At 37.1% G+C, this 23,561-nt stretch overlaps 1 long non-coding RNA gene across 2 annotated transcripts in view; it reads left to right on the forward strand.

Annotated features, from left to right (window-relative positions):
- LOC131490160 (uncharacterized) overlaps positions 1–23,561 on the forward strand; it is a 322,159-nt gene that overhangs the window by 287,119 nt on the left and 11,479 nt on the right. Inside the window, exons 3-4 of one of the 2 annotated variants that reach the window (XR_009250971.1) lie at positions 6,747–6,940; positions 11,945–12,686. This is a non-coding gene — a long non-coding RNA (uncharacterized LOC131490160). Of the gene's footprint in view, positions 1–6,746; positions 6,941–11,944; positions 12,687–23,561 lie in introns of those variants that run through there. The other variant, XR_009250972.1, reaches the window with a different exon arrangement.

Genomic DNA, 23,561 nt, shown 5'->3' on the forward strand with positions numbered 1-23,561 from the left:
GGCCCTCGAAGACATCATTTGCTTCTTAACTAAACTAAATGTAGGCCTAGGGGGTTGCTGAATGTTTCAGTCCAAAGAAACCCCCATTCTTTCGTTCCATTTGATGCCAAAGGGGTGAGAATAGCTAATGTAAGAGATACCACTGGATTCACTGTAACTCACTGATATCATGAGACAAAAGAAAGAGGAAAACAACTGTAGGAAAAAAAACCCCAAATGCACAAAGAATCAAATGAAAGGAAAATGTGTTCCTCTCTGATTCGGTTCATATCTTCCCATTAAAATGTTTACTTGAATATGGTTATTTGGGACACTTAAAGATAAATTTGTTAATGCATATCAGATTCTCCTGCACAAGAAGGCTGTGTGTGTAAGTAGGTGAGGAGGGGGGGATCTGTAGATGAAGGAAAGAGAGAGTAAAGAAAACTGTGCTCTATCCAAACACATAACATTCCTCTCAAGGTTGACTCTTTGTACTGGCATGGCCATTGATGTTTCTCCTACTTAGTGTGACACCACAGTTTCTAGAATAAAACCGAGAACAGGACAACAGTCAGGACAATCTCTAATAACCAACTCCTTGTAAATACCTAAAATCTACCTTCACAAGGTACATTCACTCAAGGTCTATTTAAATCATTTACTCAGAAGTCAGAAAATACTACCTTTTATCCATCATTCCATTTTTTACTTTGAGAAAAATTTTACTTTGTGAAATATTTTAGAAAACTTCAAACCAAAATAGTTCAAAATATTTTGATATTTAAAAGAGTTAATCTTTGTTATCTGAACAACATTCATGACTGGAGGGTTTTTTTTTTAATATTGATTTAAAATTTTAAAAGATTATACTGTATACATGTTGCCTTGTTTAATTCTATTACCATAGTAATAAATATCTTTCATAACATGCATGAAATGCTAACTTCTTAGCCATTGGCTCATGGGGAAGAATTCAGCTGAAGCCAACACTACACAGGTCAGGAGATGAGGCACTAATTGGCATGGCCTAGTCATTGAGAGCTTGTATTTAGACCCCAAATCTGGCTCACTACATTTTTGGGTAAATTACCTAAGCATGCTTGGTCAGATTTACTTATGTATAAAAAAATGGTAATATTATAGTATACATTTCATGGGTTATTATAAAATTAAGTGGAATAATGTACCCAAAGTGTTTAGAGCAACACTTGGCACATCAGTAGTACTTAATAAATATTAGCATTTTTATTGGATTAGCTCCTGATGAGCAGAAGCATCCATTGCAATGCTCCAAGATGTGTCATTATCTCAGGCTTGATTTAGGCCAATATCCGTATCTGAGGGTGTCCAGCCCTGCCTGCTGGGGCACATAGCGGGAGGTTTCAGGCAGAGGCCATAATGACAATCAGGTGGATGGCAGCACTGTTGTTCCAGATGGTCCTTTGGCAGAGGGTCACATCCATGGCTGGAAATAGAGGTGATGGGGTCCAACCCCCAGGGGATGATAATGAAATTCTGAATAGGAATCCAAAGTGAATACAATGGTATTTAGGTGAAGTCTGTAGCTTGGTAAACAAACAGATGTCTGAGGTTCACTCTCCATACACCAAGTACTGGGCCATTGGCGACTGAGGACAATCACACTCCCCATTGTGTCTTCATGATGATAATATAACGATCTCAATTTGGGGGGCCAAGACTGGCTCAAAAAAATGGATTGGACTAGAACTGCAGTTTAAAGTATCTGCAGGTGAGTGATTTGGGGAAAAGCCATTTTAGAACATACGATGGTATTTCAAACATTGTCTCACATCTTTCTTGGTTTAAAAACGTCAAGGTTGAGATTCAGGATACTGTTTCCAAAACATGAAATTTATAAGTGATGGAGCCATGCATAGAACCTTCCTCTTCTCTTTCAGGATGGTGAACTACTTCTCCTTTTAGTAGTGGTTTCCCCGCAACTATAGTTTTATGTATATTGAATATTCCAGTTGGAATGTAAAATGGATGATGTATTGGGCTACTTGTACCCAGCCAAGATTGCTGCACAATAGTGCTCCATCAATGATTATTGATTAATTTATAGATTACTTTAGTATGGTCTAATTACCTCATATAACTGTGTCCACTTGTGCATGTAATAATTATTGCTTGAAGAGAATGGTGATATTTAAAATTTTTAAATTTAAAGATTAGGTTGTAGTTGTAGGGCAATAGAAGCAAAGTATACTTATAATAAAAAAAAAACACTCTCCAATCCTTTTCTTTAAATTCTTTGATTTAGTCCATATTTTATGGGTTTAAATGTATAAATTATTCTGTATGTCTCATTAAATTCTGATGGCATTATGGAGAGAAAACAGTCATATATTTACCTTTCTAGTAGGGAGTGTAATAAATTAAATCCCAAAGTAGGTAAAACAGGTACATGTTTAAGATTGCTTCAGATAAATTAATGTGTGATAGATCCACTGTAGAAGCTTGTAATAGACAAGGTTCTTATTGCAGACAACAGAATTCACTCTGGTTTAGGTAGAAAGAAATAGACTCTAAATTGACCTCCAAGAATCCCACTTGAAGCACTTTACCTCTGTCAAGGGCAATAGTTTCTGCATCAGAAGCCAGAGTCAATGCCACTTCTTTCCCATCAACTCTGCTTTGATGCACCACAGCAAAACAGATTCTCTGTACACTTCTACTTCCCCCACCTAATTTAATTAAAAATCAGTTTTGTAAAGAAGCACCTGATTGGTGCAGAAACTAAAAATATTTCACTCCAGCTTCATCGAATCCAGAAAATACAGGCTTATGTATTTTTTACTATAATTCTGTACTGGAGGGGTGCCTCAGTCGGTTGGGTGTCCGACTTCGGCTCAGGTCATGACATCACAGTCTGTGAGTTCAGGTCCCACGTCGGGCTCTGTGCTGACAGCTCAGAGCCTGGAGCCTGCTTTGGATTCTGTGTCTCCCTCTCTCTGTCTGCCCCTCCCCTGCTCATGCTCTGTCTCTCTCTGTCTCAAAAATAAATGAAAACATTAAAAGTTTTTTTATAATTCTGTACTGGAAAGTCAGAATTTGTACTACGTGGAAACAATCAAACTATTGAGTGGTATTTTGAATAATCTCAAATGTTGAACAGCTACTTCAGGTGTCAAGGAAATATATAGACATTAGGAATGTTTTATCATTATATTTTATTTTATGCTCAACAGAACATCCTCTAAAAGTCAATTTCTGTCCATATCGCGCATTGGACTGCATAGAATGTGTGTATCTAAAATCTTCATGGAAATTTTTGATGAAGGAAAATGAACTATCACAATGCTCTTTTGTTATTGAATGTTTCTAACAGTGCCCTGAGAGAATCAGGAATCTGGATGAGACTCACCTGCTTCTGAAACCATGTGGGGTCTGATTATGTCACCATTACATAATTCACAAACTCAACACCAGAATCTTGATTTTGAGTATAGCCAGGGAAGTATGGTAAGCTGAAAAGAACATATATATGCCAAGTCCTTTCCTATCTTTATTATTGAAAATATTCCCATATGTATACACAAAGCCATGTGGAAGCTCTTGCATAATTTTGCTAATCTATCACTTACAAATTCTTCACACAATGTGATACAATACACATACAATGCAACAAAGAAAACAGAGCTGTAGCTTGATTAGTCAAATCTTATTTATTGCAGCCACACATCAAATACTATGTTTAGATTGGTGCCCATATTTTAGGCAAAATTATTTAGATCAGAGGTTCTCAGATAGGATGTCCAGGATATGGAGGCAGACTGGGAGATTATGCCATGGCATAATAATAATAATAATGGGATAAAAGCAAAACAAGGATGGTCAAGGAAATGTAGGTTGTGAAACTAAAATGCGGATTATGTGATGATAACAGTATCGGTAGTAAATAGGAACAAATCTGGTTTTACTGTGTTGTATCAATCCATGTGAAATGAAGAACAAAACCATGTTACTTAGAAAATTCGCAATGTTAGATACAGTAGAGCTGATGGAAGTCCAGCATCAACAAGACTTGGCAGCTACACAGTGGTTGATCAGGAAAATCTATGAGGTCTCTGCACTATCAGCCAAATATGGGATTTCCAAGGTTCCAGATATTGTAGCTATCTGTGTGACTTCTCCATTAGCATCAAGTAGAAAAGTCCTCAGGCCCATGGGAGGGTGGATATGAATTCGGATAAAAAGTAGAAAGGGGGTCATTCCTAAAGGCTGGGTCTGCCTGGAATGGAAGAAAGGGAGCAAACAGCAACAAGAGACAGACATCATTACTACTCCTCCACATGCTACCTGCCCTCTCTTTTCTTTCTTTGTATTCTTTCTACTACAAATCCAGAAATTCTAAAACAATGTCTATAGGAACACTGAGAAAATGCAAGATCTATCTGGGCAATATCTCTTACCTACCTGCCTTCATAGAGAAAGAGCAAGAAAGAAGAGGAATTCTGATTCAAGCTCTCTAAATGAATACCCTGCCATTTCCCTTTACACACCCTACCCCATTTCATCTGGCAAACATAGACAGCTGTTATTTTCTCTTTGCTCACAGGTTCCTGTCTTTTCCATTTATCCAAATCCCACCCAGCCTTCTTGACTCAGCTCACATCTCAGCAAATCTACCCTTTTTTTTTTTCAAATCCAGTTCACATGCTTGAGCTCTACCTCTCTGCCAAATTCTTATAGCATTTAAAGTCTGTAGCTTACAATTCAGTACTTAATATATCATCTATTCTTTGTTGTTGTTTCTTGTATCTTAATCCTCTTACTCTGCTTAACAAAATTGCAAATGATACAAAGCTATTTGAGATAGCTAATCACAGAAAATACAAATTACAATAGGCAGGAGTAATGGGTGCAAAACACCAAGCCAAAATTTGATAGGAACAAATGAAGAGTCTGACCTTGGCCAATAACAATAGCATGCCGTGAACAGCCAAGCATGGTTAACTCTATTCTGTGGACTGTAGGTCCATTAAAAAAATAATAAAATGATAAAATTCTGTACATAGGATTGAAAATGGAGTTGCATGTATAGAATAGCAGTAACATATTACAAAATTGTTTCTATATAAGAAGGAACTAGGTCTTTCATTTATTCATTTATTTTTATGCACTCATTAAGCATTTATGATGACCTGAGATGTGCCTCACATTAAGTGAGGTGGGGGGGAAGAAAAATGATCTGCCTTTCTCCTCAAGGATCTCACACATTGCTATGCAAACTGAAGACTGGTCTTCACTATGGGGAGCAAAAAATATGTGCATGTTCAAAATGCTGGGTAAAAGCAAAAGCTCAGTATTAGTTATCAATATGAAAATTATAGTGGATAAGGGGTCCTGCAAATGGAGACTGATTCCAGGATGCACAGTGTCTGGAAAGAACAACGGAGAAGGTGATACCACAGTCCTCATGCAGGCAGACCAGAAGAGGGATGCTGTTAGCTTCTCAATAACACATATTATGAAAAGGATTAGGAGATTATGGTGTACTTTGAAGGGGGCCACATAAACTTTAAAGATACGGGAAATGAGTCTTATAATTACAAATGACAAAAGAACAGAAGAAATAAAGAAGAGATAAAGATGATTATATTTAGATACTTGAAGGACCCACGTAGGGAAAAGGGATGGACTTGCTCTGAAAACATATAGAAGGCAAAATGGGATGTATGACAGAGTGGTAAAGAAGCAGATTTTGTCTAACTAACAAGGAGAATGTCCTAACAGTAAAAGCTGTCCAAAATGAAAACATGCTACCTTGGGAAGGAGAGTCCTCAAGTATATGACCCACTGTCCAGCAGAAATTTTATTGCATCATGCTTAACATTCTTACCATATCTAATAATGATGAAGATTTTGATGATACTTATAATGAAACATTTACTTCCACACTACTTACTGAGAATCTATTATCTTCTAGGTACCATATTAGGTACCATATATTTAGCTAGAGTATTTTGCGATTGCTGAAATGGGACACTGGCATAACTGATGGAAAGATATCAATAGGCCAAGTTCAAGGATAGGCAAGTAGGCACACACTCCCAGAGGAGGTACGGGCTTTCTAGAAAACCTGAAGTTCCCCATAAGGACATTGAGTTGCTGTTGATCCCACTGCAGTGAGAAATCAGTCAGATGCAAGAAGTTCTGTTATTCTTGTAGAAGGTTTTGTAAGCTCCATTCTCTACTCCTCGGCTGTTGTAGAAAATCTATAAGGTTAAACCGCCCACCAAGTGCAATGGAGTGGGGCAGAACAATCCTGGAGTTGGCTACATGAGAGTGTGTATCACAGGGGGATTGCTCTAGAGTGGGCTGCCCTAAGTCAACCTTGGCTTCAGGCTTGGCAATTTTATAGGGAAAGTGGGCTGGGAGGTACAGATGGAATGGACAGTCTGTGACTAGATTCCAGCTCCTACAAAATCTCAAATTCTCAGAAGGGTTTTTTAAATCTTTCAAGTACAGGTACTTATGAATCAGACCAAGTACCAAAAATGGCTAATTTTCCCAATCTGTTAGGAATCAGATTCTGTATTTACGCACATAGAAAAATATCATAATTACGTATATCCACATTTTCTTTAATGAAAACATGTTGATTTGTAACTATTCCTTACATTCCTCCTTACATGGGCTGCATGCCATGGAAGGCGGTACCCCTTCCTTACCCATTTTTGCAGTGGACAACATTGGTACCCAGAGCATTGCAGACTGATGCTGTGTTCCTATCATAGTGTGCACAAGGTTCAGCAAAATGGAATTGCAAAGTGACAAAGGAGAAGCACCACTCTCAGGGGCCCAGGAACCCCAGAAATAGTAAGAGAATGTTGGCCCCTGTATGAATACTATGAAACAGATAAGAAACAAGATGATCAGTCTTCATTACTACTACAACATACCCAGGGTGCAGGAACCCGGAGCTACCAAGGTAAGACCTGGTTTCAAACGGATTCTGGATTATCTATAATGGAATTAAAATTACACCAATAGCCAAAGTGTCTGTAGCTACAATGGTTACAGGAGATAATGGAATTGCATCATCAAAGAGCTGAAGTTTACCCCAAAGACACCAAAGACAAATCCTAAAGTAAGCTAATAGAATGTAAGGAAAGATATTTGAAAAAACAAATAAACAATAGAATAATATCTGTTGGGTAGAAGTTTACTAAACACACATTGTGGCTGAAGAAAAAATATTTGGCCAGCTTTGAATGCAAATATCATAGAATCAATTTCTTAGGTATAACATTAAGTCTGAGTTCTTGGCAAAATTAATGAGTGTGGCAATTTACTTACTGAGAATGTGAATGGTCAGCTTTAAAGTTTGACATTATTGTGCAGTAACAATCAGTTCTCTGTGCTATTGGATACTAACAGCTTCTCCAATGCACGAAAAGTGAGGTTTACTTGGAGCAGACATGTGATAACATCACTAAAATATTTACACACACCAGAACATAATTCAGGATAAAAAAAATCAGTAACATTTCTAGAAGGACGTTTTCTTTGAAGCTTGGGCATGTCTCAAAAACCTTTCAACTTCAGATGTTGAAAATCATCTCTAAAAATTATTTCAGGGATGCTTAAAATTTTGGTCTCCACAGTCTCAAAGGGGGATAAGGAACTGTCTTGTTAAAGTGTACTTTTAAAGAATGCTACTTTGAAGTTGTATGAGGGAGGAGAACATTTGTTTGAGCTATTTTATTCCTCTTCCACTCTTTCTTTAGTCTTTATACTCTATATTTCCCACTATGTCGAGACCAGAAATGATTTATCTTGGATATTGTTGCACATGATTTTGCAGTTTTTCCTCCTCATGACATTTAGGGGTGGCAAAGTTGAAAATCTGCTTTTAATTCATCCTTACAAGATATCAAGTCTTCTCAAATAGGACTTTTTTTCCTTGAAAGATTCTTGGCCTAAGCTGAATTAAATAACTAAAAATTAAATATAGCTCTTAATGCTTCTAAAGATTAGCATTGTGATATAATCTAATTTCTATTATCCTGCCTTTTTATTAGCATTTAAATTTTTATAAACATTTGCTGGCTCAAAACGGATATTATGTTCTTGTTAATGTTATCTATCTAATGCACTCTCTCTTATTCATAATAACTACTAATATTGTTTAACTATTTGAAAGTCCTTAATAATTTTTGCACATCAAATTAACAGCTTTCAAAATCAACATTAATTATTTTAAGAATTTTATTATTGTAATAAATAAATATGCTTATATTTCAACTGCCTAAAGAAGCCTAGCTCATGAAGGTTTTCACTCCAAGTTGTATCTAGAAAGCTGGCCTAAATTTGAAAATGGATCTTAATGAATATTCAAATGTTAACAATCAATTCAAGGACCACACCTTGTTCATATCTATGATACCACTGAGCTGATTAGAGAGGATGGAAATGTGCGTGACTGCACTGCCATTGAGCAGGCAGGTGACCAAGGTGCCAGAAGGAGCTATTTTGTTACTTTGTCTTTCAAAGGCTGAGGCTGAGGCTGAAACTAAGTATCATATTTTTTTCTGAATACTGAAGCCAAAGTTAAACTTCAGAGTATCCTTATTTAAAAAACAATTCCTAGATAAATTTACAAAGAAGAAAAACAATAGAAAAATGTAAATAATCCCTAAAGTGAAAGCTTGAATCATCAGTAAGCCTATGACAAGTTGTTTAACCCTGCCAGTAATTGGGTAATGAAGATTTAGACAGCAATGAGCTGCCATTTCATACCCATCAGGTTGGGAAAAAAGAAATTAACAGTGAACACCAAACGTTGGTGAGAATACATGTAAATGAAAAGCCACAAGCAATTTGTTAATACATGGTAAATGTAAAATTTCATATACCTCACAATGAGCAAACTCATTTTTAGTGTGTATCATAGGTAAATATTTGCACATGTACACCAGAGATCACATGAGAGTTGTGTTGTATCCAATAATGAAATACTATACAGTAATTTAAAAGAATAAATGGTATCTATTTTTAACAAATATAAAAATAAAATAAAAGCAAGCTAGAGAATGGCAATTGAAACAATATAATACTTAGGTCATATTTTAAAAGACGCCAAGCATGATTTTGTGGCTAGATACATAGTAAACATATAAAGAAAATTCTTGTGAAGGTGACATAATTTTAAGATGGTGATTACCTCAGAGAAGGGAGGCAAATACAGTTATTCTATTTTATTACTTCTGAAAGAGGTCTGAAAAATAAAATCTCTGGAAAGCAAATAATAGTACTGCCCACTTTTTACAGAAGGGGAAACTAAGGGACAGAGAAACAAAGTAACGGCCCCAAGATTGCACAAGTAATTAGGGGTAAAGCAGAGAGCTGAACCAAAACTATCTGGCTCCAGTGTCTGCCCTCTTATTACATTGTGCTGTGCTGAATTGTCAAATGTTTCAGTAGATACTGAACCACCACCACCCCCCCCCAACTATTTCCATTACTTGGCAGGGAGGCAATACGAACCCATTCCTAGCTGACTCAAAACACCTCAACTAATAGTATCCTCATGGTCCCAGAAATTTAACAGAAGACAGATATCCAAAGATATCCAAATATTTAGCTCAAATGGAGGAAGATACTCTTGCACAAGAATTAACAATTTACTGTGTGCCACAGAGTCTAAGGATCTTCCATATAACCCGGTCAACCCCTGAGATTTGGTTGCTCTGGTAATCAGTGTTTCTGTGTAGGAATCCCAGTCTGGCATTTCTCAGAACATTTATCTGACTTGTATTCCGAGAAAAATCCATTAATAATTTAGGAAAATAGGAAAAAGTATTATAATTTTGTGAGATTTAAAATTTAACAATCAGCATTTAGACCTTACTAATATTATCCAAGGAATCTGCTAATGTCAATTCAAAACAAGAACTAGAACCAAAGGTACACACTAGAAGGATAATGTTGCCATCTCTGGGAGACAGGACAGGAGCACATAGGAGAGAAGTGGTCACAATATAATCATTCTTGTTTGTTGTAGCTGACACTGTCTTATAAGTATGTGTTTGTGGCCCTGTCTGCTGTATACAATGAGTCATTCTTGCAAACAAAACACATATTAATACATTTATCTATATATTATAGAAATACTATAACTGATGTTCCAAGAAATAATTTGAGAAGCGAAATAAATCCTTAAATTGGCAAGTCTGACAGGTGAGTTTGCATGGCATCCTTAATGATGCTAGGATATCCATATGCTATGTTATGAAATGCCCAATAATGTTAGCTAGTATTTGAATATCTGCTACAACTACAGTTCTTTGTAAAGTGTACCCAATGTTTTTATTAAAAAAGGAAATTAGCTTGTGGTAGGTAGCACAATGGACCCCAAAGATACTTGCATCCTAAGTGCAGAACCTGTGAATATGTTACTTTATAGGGCAAACTGGAACTAGCAAATGTGATCAAATTAGAGATCTTGAGAAGGGGAGATTAACCTGAATTGTACAAGTGGGCCCAATTTAATAACCGGAGTCTTTAAATATTGGAAGAGGGAGGCTGAAGGTCAGAGAAAAAAAGATTTGAAAATGCTGCCTGTGCTGCTCGCTTTAAAGATGATGAAAGGGACCACTAGCCCAAGAATGCAGGTGGCCTCTAGAAGCTAAGAAAGGCTAAGGAAAGCATGTTCCCCCTAGAGCTTCCAGAAAGAATGCAACCCTATTGACACCTTAACCTTAGCCCAGTGACACTTTCGACCTACAAATTGTAAGGTAATAAACTTGTGTTTTATTAAGCCAGTGATTTTGTGGTAATTTATTACAGTGGCAATAGGAAACTAATCTAGAAATTATATGAAATAATCTGAAGATGTTTTGACTTCACTCTTAATAATTAACTACAATGTCAATGATAAAAGAAGGGAAATTATCCACATCTGCAACCAAGAATATGAAACAGGGAATTTTCCATGTTTTCATAATTTTAAGAGTAGCTTTTAAGTATTTGTGGTGACTTTCAATATTTCAGATTACTTTATTTGACCTTTATTTGGTATAAATAGCTGCTCCTTTTATTTATTGCTATTATCAAATGACAATATCAGGTAGATAACATTGTATGAGTTACCAAAATATATATTTTTTCACTAGTTCAAGTATTACAAAACTGTGTACTGATTATTATATATTTTCCTTTTTTAGCAGAAAAGCTGTATATAAGTCTGTCACAGAAAAATGATTCCTTGTTTATTATTACTGTGGCTCACTATAATTTTAAATATGTAAATAACTATAAAAATATAGAATATCTTATGATTTCAAGAAATCTGGAGGATCCCTGGGAATTTTGATTTGCTGTTCCTGATTCCTGAACATAAATATGTATTTAGAATTTGACAGGACTAGTTAACAGTGTGTGTATCTTAGGAATTACAAAACTAGTAACTCCTTTCTTGAGTGTATACATTCAAGGCTATGTCCTCTAAAGAAAATACAATCTATTAGACTTCTATGTAGTTAGTATCATCCAATCATCCCTGGCAGAAAATAAAGTTGAATGCTATAAATAACAAAGATGAATTACTGGAAAACTATGATACACTAATGATTATAATCATACTAATTCTATTGCCACAGTATAAGAACAATGGTTGAAATGCTCCACATTTATGGTACTATTAAGTAAAATCAGGAATAATTGGAATAGATCTAAGAGAGCTAACCTAATTGAATAGCTCTATCCCTGAGACAGATTTCACTGTCCTATCATTTGAGTCTCCCCATGTTACACATGGGGAAGCACAGACTTGGAGTGGCTAAGTTACTTTGACACAAATTCCCCCATTCCTACTTTATTTGATACTCTGAGCCATTCACAAAAGTCATCACCTAATGAGATGTGTACACAGTCTTTGAATTAAACATTTCTAGGATTGGAATTGTTCATTGTATTCTGTTTTATTTCTAAGAAGTGAATGTAATGTAAACCAATTACTGGCAGACGAAAACCTTGAAGGAACGACTTCTCCTATTATGTTTCTCATTTTTTGTGGCTACACAATCAGTGATCATACACAGGGGCAGAGATTTCAGAGACTTACAGGAAAACGACAAACTAGACAAAACCTCATGACTTGACACCTCCTTTGCCAGGGGCTGAGGTGATGCCTTTCATGTTGCAATGAAGTGTGCATTAGGCATGAGTGTTCTTCCGAAGCTGAGGCAAGTTTGAGGATCTCTGGGAATGGTTTCATGATAATTCCAGCTCAAACACAGAAAATAAACTTGTACTCCAATGTCCTAATTAAGACTTCTGAGACTGAGATAGCAAAGGAAGAAGCAGAATCCATTCTCTTTATTCAGACATTCTGACAGAGAACTGTAATGGAACATCTGTTGTGTGGTATGTTTAAAACAAAATCACAACCACAACAAACAAGCTTTTTCTGTACTACCTGAGGTAGAGTCTGCCTTTTTCGGACCTTGACTAGACTGACACCCCCAATTGCTCTACATTCTCTTGGCTGTGGCTGATGGGCTCTGTCCTTTCTCTTTCAATTTGAAGACCTTCCATATTCTAACTGCCCACTCCCCCCAGTCTCCCTTGGTTTCTCAAAAACAAACAAAAAATGAATGATTGAATAAATAAATGTAATATCAATAAGACAAAGAGTATGTCTATTAATTAGAATAATTAAACTTTAGTCATGAGACATTTAAACTGGAAGAATTTTTAATGATTATCTGTTTTACCTACATTCATTTTTAGACTCACAAAATAAGATCAAAATGCTTTTGGTATTACTGCATATCTTAACCCAGAGTCCTTTGTACTTAACAGTAAATATCATGTCTACCCCTAGTTTCTGCCATTTTTCTTTATTTTGCTATATTTCAGGATGTCAAAAAGCCTATATGGGCTTACAGCCACATTGCTAACTACCAAATTTTATTTGAAGCCACAATCAATCTGTAGAGGGAAAACAAGACCAAAAACAAACAACCCTTTCGGGTAGATCTTTAATTGCATATGAAATCAACAGTATGAGACTTTTATGAAGTTATAATGGTTCAGTTTGTTACAAATCATCAAAAATGTGTCAGGAGATACATTTCATGAAGTATATTTAATTGCAATAATAAACCTTTCTGAGGTATTCTATAGAAACTATTTTCAAATCCTTGTATGTATTTAAGTTACTGTATTCTCTTTTTTTTTTATTCTTTTTTTTTTCTCCCAGAGTTCATTCTTCAATTACATGAAAGTTTGTGCACTAGTACCCTTATCCATTGCTAACCAGTGCAATGCATTTCTTCTCTATAGTATTTGTCAGTCTTGCGATAACACAATTATATGTGTACCTATTTCTTTAGGTACCTGTGACTTGCATAAGTTTTATGCAGTCAGAGTGTAGTCTGAAATTGTTCATTTATTTTTGAATAATTAATGCAATGTGATGGAACTGAATCATAGGCATATAAGCTAAATTTTTTCCTCAATGGAAAGCCCTTTGATCTCCCTCACAGTCATAGATTTGGGAGATATGTTAGGACTAATTTCAGACTCTATTGCGTGAATCTGTTGCGTTAATGGAAGCAATGATAGTCATCATGAATTTATTGAGCACTGATTGCATGCGAGATTTGGGGTTTCAAAGAGTTCTGACTTTTTTTTTTTCAATTTAACCAGAAATTTGAAGGATGCAACATAAAGCATATTTGAAGAATGCTATGGGTTGAATTTTGTTTCCCAAACAGATAAGTTGTAAACCTAACCCCAGTACCTATGAATGCGACTATGCTTGGAAATAGGGTCTTTGCAACTGTAATCAAGTTCAGCTGAGGTCAGACTGGATTAGGATAGACCCTACTCCAATGCGACTGGTTTCTTTATAAAAGGAGGAGAGATACAGACACATATCAAAGAGAATGCTGTATGAAGACAGAGGCAGAGATCAAAGTTAGACATCCAGAAGACAAGAGACACCACAGATTACCTGCAACCATCAGAAGCAAGGAAAGAAGCAGGGAAAAAGATTCTCTCTCAGCCCCTCCAGTGGGAACCAACCCTGCTGTAACCTTGTTTTCAGACTTCTAGCCTCCCACATACATGAGAAAATAAATTTCTGTTTTTTTTTTTTTAATTTTTTTTTTTTAACATTTATTTATTTTTGAGACAGAGAGAGACAGAGCATGAACGGGGGAGGGTCAGAGAGAGGGGGAGACACAGAATCAGAAGCAGGCTCCAGGCTCTGAGCTGTCAGCACAGAGCCCGACGCGGGGCTCGAACCCACAGACTGTGAGATCATGACCTGAGCCGAAGTCAGCCGTTTAACCGACTGAGCCACCCAGGTGCCCCTAAATTTCTGTTTTTTTAAGCTGCCAAGTCTAGTACCTTGCTACAGCAACTCTAGGAAACTAATGCAAAGAGCTGCTGTGGTGAGGTGGAATTTATACTTGAACAATAGACAGATGGGAATTTGCATTTTAACTCTTCAATTCAATGACTGTGTGACTGGGCAAGCTACCTAACCACTGCTAATTAATTTCTTCATTTGTAAGGTGAGGGCTGCTATACACACTTTAAAACTTGCTATGAGGATTAAGGATAAATTTAAAATATCTCATGTAGTGTCTATTATTATAGACTAATGCAATAATACATATTCAATAAATTGCTATCATTCTTACTCATTGCCAAAAGTGTGTAACTATTCCTAACTTATATATTGCTTAAGATGAGAGGCACAATGGGTATTATTTCACTTTCAGTTTATACCACCCAGTGTGCACATTTCAGGTACTCAAAAATACTTTTTTGATTGAGGTAATGGTTTTGAAAGCAATTGGAAAGGTGAATAGCAGATGTCTAAGCTGTCTCTTTTTTTTTTTTTAATGAGGGAAAAGGATTGATCTGTCAGTATCAGTTTGCTTGAAATTCACAAAAATATGCAGCCCATTAAGAAGAGGATGGAAGGGTTTCCACTGAGCCTTGACCACTAAGCATATGATACGGAAGGCACCTTTTGAAAAGCGTTGTGCCCCCATTCTCATTGGCTGTTCCAGAAAGCAAGCAATGATTGTTCTTTGAAGCATCAGGATTTGTCCATGGTGATTCAGCCTTGTCACTACGAAAGTTAGAAAGGCGAATGAAATCGAACATTTGTTAGTGGTGTTTGCTCATTAGTTCATTTCCCTCTTTGTAAATATGATGTTTAATATTCATCAGGAGGATTCCTGTCCCATCTTGATTGATCACCTGTAAACTACTGGAGACAATTCCTGTTGGTGAATGAGAAACATAAACTCGTTTATCTTTATATCATATCTGTTGCAAATTAAAGTAAAAACGTAGAGTTTGCACACTAAAATGGTTCTACTGTGGAGCAATGTGGCTATAAAACAGCATGCTAACAAGCATGACATGATGAATGGAATACAATAAACTGCCATGATTTCCATTTTCCCCCCAGCCGATCAGAGAACTCACACCTATTGGGGATACAATAACAATACTCCAGGGAGCCCAGTAAACCACCTTGAGGGCAGTGATCCTCAGCTTGCCCAGGGTAGCTGTTCAGCCAAGTCAAGATGAGAGACACTGAGCCTCACATCATTTCCACACATCTCCTCCCACTGTATGCGAATGCACACGCTGACAACCACAAAATGTGCAATATTGATCAAGGGTGGGAACAATGTTAGAACAGGGAGGGCCTGGAAGTAATATTTTGCAAGTGGCAAAAGGAGCAAGGACTAGCAACTTCTTTAGACTTCATAAGATCAAAGGCCGAGGGTAACTTATCCCTTTCTTACCTTTCAAGGCACTGTTGTCATAAAGAACAGGGGAGTCATTATTTGGAGATATTCTAAGTTTGAAAAGAGTTCCCAACACATCAGAAACAATAAACCCTTTTTTGGATTCCATCTATATACTATAGGAAATTGTGACTTGGGAAATGTGAAAGGCAGGGGGGTAAATCCACTTGCAAAGTACTTCACTGGACTATGGATTTTTTAATAATTTAGATCACGTTCCAAGTTATGTGTACCCAGCAATACCGAAGTCTACCATTCACACTATGGCATATGTCTGTCTTTCCCACTTCCCTAGGCCTTTTACAGTCTAAACTCTCCATATCATATTTCTTCTCCTTCATCTCTAAGATGTTCACTTGTCTGTTCAATTTTTTTTTCATTTTCCTAGAACATTAAAGGTATTTTTTTTTAATTTGGGTAATACATTAGCCATTCATTTAATTTTGTTTTTGCCATTGACCTTATGTTACAGTTTTTTCAAAAGAAGAAGGAAGGAGGAAGAAGGAAGGAAGGAAGGAAGAAGGGAGGAAGGAAGGAAGACAGGGGAGGGAAAGGAGAAAGGGAGGAAGGGAGGAAAAAAAAGAAAGCGTTATATCAACAGACACCAACCTCATTGTCTGGTAGACTCCCAAGAAGGACTTCACCAAATCAATGGCAACCACAACAGCTTACTAGCAACCCAAATGAATATTCTGTTGATTTTATTTGTAAGCCAAGTGGTGTGAGGGTTATCAAGAAGTTATGTCAAAAATGGTGTCACCTGCAGGCTTTCCCCTCTAGCTAGGATAAAGTGATAGCAACTAGGTTTCCCTTTCCACCTGAGGCCACTTAAAATATATAGAAATTATATGAAACAATGGTTCTCAAGATGCTGAACATTCACTTATGAAGGAGAGCATGTTAAGAGTGTAAGAATCAAGTGACATGAGCCCTCTGACTGTCCCCTGCCTCCTGCTAGGAGAGACTTTCCAAGCTGCAGCACAGACAGTGGGATTTTGGGAGCTGAGTGAACTTCTTGAGCACAAGAAATGAGCTGGAAGTCCCGGAAATCTCGGTGGCTAAAGTTTGCAGGCTAAATTATTTGAGAGGAGAGAACTATACAGCGGGACAACTCTGGGGCTCTGCACAGGGAGCCACCTGAGTGTTCAGCTGGGTGCTGATTGACACACGAATGTGACGAAACTTCTAAAGTTGGGAGAAACTACTCCAAAGGATTAGAGAGGGAACAACACATAGAGTCCATACAAGGCTGGACATGGTTTGTATACCTAACAGTCTGTGAAATTCCTTATAATAATTCACCAGGTGGGGTGCCTGGGTGGCTCAGTCGGTTGAGCGTCCGACTTCAGCTCAGGTCATGATCTCACACTCTGTGAGTTCGAGCCCTGCGTCGGGCTCTGTGCTGAAGGCTCAGAGCCTGGAGCCTGTTTCAGATTCTGTGTCTCCCTCTCTCTCTGCCCCTCCCCTGCTCATGCTCTGTCTCTGTCTCAAAATAAATAGAAACATTAAAAAAAAAAAATTCACCAGGCATCAGGTAAAGAAGGGCTTTGCCTCAGCAGTAAATAAAAATGAACTCTAGACCAAATATATTTTTTGTTCTACCAAACAAAACTTTATAGCAAGAGTTGCAAGGATCAAAATGTTTCCAAGTGACTTAACTGTATCTCAGAACAAAACTCAGTAATATTTACAGGAATATAGGAGTACAAAAATATTCAGCACCCACCAAGTTAAAGTCTACACTTCCTGGTGATGAGGTTTTGGGGTGATGGTGGGGGATCCGGAGCCAACAATCAAGAAAGAATTCTCGAAGATGTCTCTGTTGCAAAAGGGTGATTTTATTAAAAAACTGGTACTGGACCAGTGGGCAGAAAGAGCTGCCCTGGGACCATGAGGAGCCGCTGGTTATATACCATGGAGTTGGGGGAGGTAAAGCTCAGGGGAAGTTTCCAAGCAGATTTTCATATGCTAAAGAAGACTCACAAGATACTCCAGGCGTAGCTATTTTCAAGTTAAGGTTGCTTTTCCCTCTAGTAAAACATTAACATTAAAACAGCAGGGAGTTCCTGGAGAAATGTTCTACTCTGCCAGCCTCAAGTATTGGTCAATGGGCTGCAGGTTATAGGGAAATTTAATTTTAATTGCCATTTCCTTCTGCCTTTGTTTCCCTTATCTGGTATGTGATCTGGCAAGGGAATCTGACCAGAAATTACACAAATGCTGGAAGCAATAGAACAGGGCACTAAAACAGTTACAACTGTATCTCATATGTTTAAGGGGCAGGATGAAATATGCAACATTTTAAACAGACTGGAAAGATACAGACACAATCTGCAGACGCAATCTACCGGGAATTTGTAGAAATGAAAATTACAAAATCTACTAGGAAAAATATACTAGATGATATTAATGGCAGATTAAACATTGCAGAAGAGAGTTTAAAGTCATTGCAAGAGAAACTTTCCAAAATGAAACAATGAAACAGGGAGAGAACCACGAGAAAAAAGGAAGTGGGGAATAAGTGAGCTATAATTAGAATGCCTTAAGGAGCCAAAAAGAAACAAATACTCAGAGAAATAATGGTCATGTATTTTCCAAACTTGATAAAACCAAAACCCCACAATGAAAGCATATGTAAAAGTCATGCATATACAAAACTAATTTAAAGTCCACAGATATGAAAATATACTATTGCAACATTTTTAAAAAAGTTTATGTATTTATTTTGAGAGAGAGCACAAGAGCATGAGCAGGGAAGGGATAGAGGTTGGGGGGTGAGAGAATCCCAAGCAGACTCTGCACTGTCAGCACAGAGCCGATGTGGGCCTCAATCCCACCAACCATGAGATCACAACCTGAGCCAAAATCAGGAGTCAGACAGACCCTCAACCGACTGAGCCACCCAGGCACCCCATGAAATATTTTTATGTCATATACTATAACATCACTAGAAGGAAGACTATTTTAAGGTAAGCAATCTTAAATAAACTGAACAACCACTAAAGTAACAGTGATAGCTAATAAGACACAAAAGACATGAAAAAGAATCCTAAACAAACATTCAGTTATTGCAAACAGAGGCAGAAAAAGAGGAAAGGGGGACAAAAAGCATATAAGCCATATGAAAATAGATAGCAAAATAGTAAATTTATACCCAAGCATATCAATAATCTCATAAATAGAAATAGTCTGGGACACCCGTGTGGCTCAGGTAAGCGTCCAACTTTGTCTCAGGTCATGACCTCACAGCTTGTGGGTTCGTGTTCTGTGTTGGGCTCTGTGCTGACAGCTCGGACCCTGGAGCCTGCTTCGGCTTCTGTGTCTCCCTCTCTCTCTGCCCCTCCCCGGCTTGCACTCGGTCTCTCTCTGTCTCTCTAAAATAAATAAACGTTAAAAAGAAGAAGAAGAAGAAGAAGAAGAAGAAAAATAGTCTGGACATCCCAATTAAAAGACACTGATAGTCTGACTAACAAGATACACGAAACTATGGGACACCTACAAGAGACCCAGTGTAACTACAATGACACAAACAAGTTAGAAGTAAAAGAATGCACGACGATGTACCATGTTAAATGTAGTCACTATCAACTATAAAGAGACTTATTTCATAATAATAAAAGACTCAACTAATTAGGAGAAAATGGCAATTATAAACATTCACAGAGTTAATTAAAAAGTCTCAAAATACGGAAAGCAAAGATTGATACAATACAATGCAATGCAAAAGGAAATGGATACATCTATGCAAAGACCTGTACACAAATGTTCACAGCAGTTTGAGTTTTCCTAGCCAAGAACCAGGAATAGCCCAAATGTTCAGCTGGTAAAGAAACAAATCGTGATATGGCCATACCGTGGGAAACTATAAATTAATAAAGAGAATAAACTATCATGACATGTGGAAACATGCGTGAATCTCAAAAAAATTATTCTGAGTGAAAGAAACTAGACAAGAAAGAGGACTTTCTGTATGAGTCCATTTATGTAAGATTCTGGAAAATTCCAACCAATCCATAGCGACATAAAACAGAGAAGTGGCCACCTAGGTGTTGTGGGGATGGGGTGGAGAAATGAACACTGGCAGGTGGGAGAGAATACAAAGAGGCATGAGGAAACTTTAAAGTAATGCACACTTTCTTATCTTGATTGCAGTGATGGTTTCATGGAAGTTCACATATGTTTAAAAAAATCAACGGTTTAAATATATATCCTGTCTGTCATATGCCAATTACATACTGTGATTGAAATTCACTGTTGATGTGGCTAAAATTAGTTGCTGTAAATGGCTATACTTATGGTCTCTGTTGATATGGCCTAAAAATAATATGAACATATATAGCAGTCTTTGCATGGTTTCTGTTTCCTTTGTCTTACAATCATCTTCTGAATGAATGGTTTTTTTATTTACTTTAAAATAGAAATAACTACCAATTTGTTTTACTATTTTTTTAAAAATTTTTAATGTTTATTTATTTTTGAGAGAGAGCACAAGCAGGAGAGGGCCAGAAAGAGGGAGACAGAGGATCCCAAGCAGGCTCTGTGCAATGAGCACAGAGCCTGACGTGGGGCTTGAACTCATAAGCCATGAGATCATGACCTGACCCGAAATCAAGAGTGGGGCACTTGACTGACTGAGCCACCCAGATGCCCCACTTATTTTAAAATTATTTTAAATAAGGTGAATGTTCTAGGGCTGCAGTATCCAATATAATAGCCACTAGCCATGTTTAGCTATTTACATTTAAATCAATTAAAATTTTAAGAAAAGCTAAAAATTGGTCCTGAGTCACATGACTCACATTTTAAATACATAATGAGCAGTTGTGGCTGGTGGCCACCACCTTGAACAGTGCAGCTATGCAACATTTCTATCATCTCAACAAGTTATATTGTACAGTAGGTGCACACAATCAAAAGTATAAGTAATATGACTGCTAGAGCTCTGCTTTGAGACTGAATAGGTCTTGTGTAAGTCAGTTTATCCAAGCTACCCTATTTATTTTTCATTAGTCAGTTAATAGAATTGATCATTTGTAAGGTGCCTTTCTACGCCCCGCATCTAGGATTGATTCTATGAGGTAACTCTATGTTATTGGGAAAATATCTGTGGGTGGAACACTAACATGTGTCTCTCACTCCATATCATGTGAACACGTACCACTTCTTTAATATAGTTTTTATTTGACATCTGCAGGGTTGATGGGTAAATAACTTCACTGTGCCTTCCTTGCCTATCTATCTAAACCAGTACCCATCTTCGAGGTAGAATATTTTGAAGAGCAGAGAGAAAGTGAGTGGGTAAATGACAATTGAGACAAATCCATGCTAAGAGTTAGTGAGGAATTGCATCATCTTCTTCCTCAAGTTTACTGTCTCTTTTTAGAATGATTTTTCTCCACTAGGCTCTCCTACTACCACTCACTTTCTTCCTTACCAACCTGACTTTCACCAAGGTGGTTCCATTCAGCTTCGGTACCCAGCTCAATTATCATCTCCTCCAGTTTATAAGAGGACTTTACTGATGCTCTAGACTAATTCAGGTTCACTCTATCACTCCTTTTTTTTTTTTTTTAAACAATCATCACAGTTCTGGTTAAATAACATATATTTAACCGTCTTACATATGTTATTAGGTTGAAGAGGGCAGTGACATTGTTTTTCTTGAAACTCTTTATCTCTTAAGTCTGGCCCAGTACCTGGTACATAGTGAATATGTAATGTGCATGTAATATATTGGTGTTGACTACCTGAAAATCAGAACTTCTATTTCACCGGGTATGGTGAAACACTCCTAAAGAGAACCACTGGGGTTGAAAGTCATCATAATATGCTTCTACACATTTTTGAGATTTAATATAGCTCTGCTGACATTGAGTCATTCTATCTTCTAGGCTCTCATGACCCATTGTCAATACCTCTATCATAGCACTTACTGCCCTGTATTGTAAATTGTTTGGCTAATGTCCAGCAATGTGAGCTTCTCAAAGGTTACCAATCATATCATTTTTTTTTTGCAGTCCCTTAGTTATGATGTGTAAAGTACATTAGAATCTCAATAAATGTTAGTTCATAACATTCATGAAATATGATGTGACTTGCCATTTCGAGTTTGAAAAGAAAAGCTCAGGAGAATTCAAAAAGAATCTCTGTGGTATACTTGACTTCAGAGGCTAACCAAAGAGCTTGCTTTCAGAAGCAAACCAAAGCACAAAAGCTCAGTTTTTCACACAGTTTTTAAAGGTTGGCCAAAGGTGCCACAGATAGGTCAATTTCAGAAATTTACGCTATTAAATTAAGCATCCAAAAAGGAATTTATGTGCCCCAGGGAACATAAAAAACCATGAGTTACACATGGATTCTTCATGAACCGTCATTTCTTTTCAAAAAGTTTTCAAGAGAAAGTTAAACTTTTGCCCTTGGTCCAATAGTTTATTTTTTGATGTGTGGTAACCTCTTCAGCTTTATTTTGAAACACTCTAAGTCATGTTATTAAATTTTGAAACTTAATCATATGATTTTTTTCTTCATTCATCTAGAGGTGGAGGTGAACACCACAGTGCAAAGATCTTTTATTACATAAAATTATTTCAAAACATCTTGATGAACTAGATAAGCTTCAAGGGCTTGAATGATGGGGTAAAATCTGGATTGATAGTCTTGATATGTTTCAGAAACATTTCTTAATTACAAAATATATTTGACACACTTTTGTACTGTCTTACATTAGAACTGATGTCATAGTTTTAAGTGTATAAAGCTGATCTTCCAAATTATTTGTGAACTCTTTATTTTTAAAGTTTATTTATTTATTTTGAGAGACAGAGAGCATGAGCAGAGGAGGAGCAGAGAGAAGGAGAAAGAGAATCCCAAGCAGGCTCCGCACTATCAGCACAGAGCCTGATGCAGGGATCCAACTCATGAACCGCAAGATCACAAACAGCCTAAATCAAGAGTTGGACATTTAACAGACTGAGCCACCCAGCTGCCCCTGTAAACTTTTTAAATGCCAGTTTCATGCCATTTCTTCTTTAATACTTCTTACAGTACCTAACACAGGCAGAGCATAGAGGAGGATTTAGTGAATTATTTTTAAGCAGTATAGAGCACCTACCTTCCATCCATATCAGGATCTATTAGGACTGGACCTTCCATGGAGCCTAAATTGTATCTTTGACTGTCTAAACCATGAGAGGTTGATATTCTAGAAAGATATAATGTTTGGGGCAGCCCTGTATTTTGAGGCCCTTGGCAAATTTTGAACCAGGAGGAGATTCTGCATTTTTGGTCCACCAAACCAAATATTTGACTATCTCCTTTAATAATTCACTACATACATTGATATCACCAAGTTCAAAGGTTAGACATTTATTGATCTATTTGTTAAATATTTTTGGAGTGCCTACCATGCGCCAGGCATTATGGAGGAACTGGGCATTCAAGGAAGAAATCTGTATCAGCAGCCAAAGGGAAGTGATAATTAGCAGGAACCTGGGAAGGGGTAATAAGACAAATAAAATGATAATTCTAATTTCTTAGGGTTTTTGTGAGGACTATATGAGATAATTATATAAAAATTACCACAGTGACTAACACATTATATGTATTTCACATCTGGTACCAACCATTACCAGGAACTAATTGGGCCAGGCTGGAAAATCATTTTTCGTTCTACATTTTTGTGACTCAGTATCACAGATTGGTATGTAGCTGGAGAGAGTTTTCCCCAGAGTTCAGCTTGCATTTTTATCTTTATGTTTACCTCTCTCG

This window comes from Neofelis nebulosa, chromosome 11, assembly GCF_028018385.1.
Source record: "Neofelis nebulosa isolate mNeoNeb1 chromosome 11, mNeoNeb1.pri, whole genome shotgun sequence".
Taxonomy (NCBI): domain Eukaryota; kingdom Metazoa; phylum Chordata; class Mammalia; order Carnivora; family Felidae; genus Neofelis; species Neofelis nebulosa.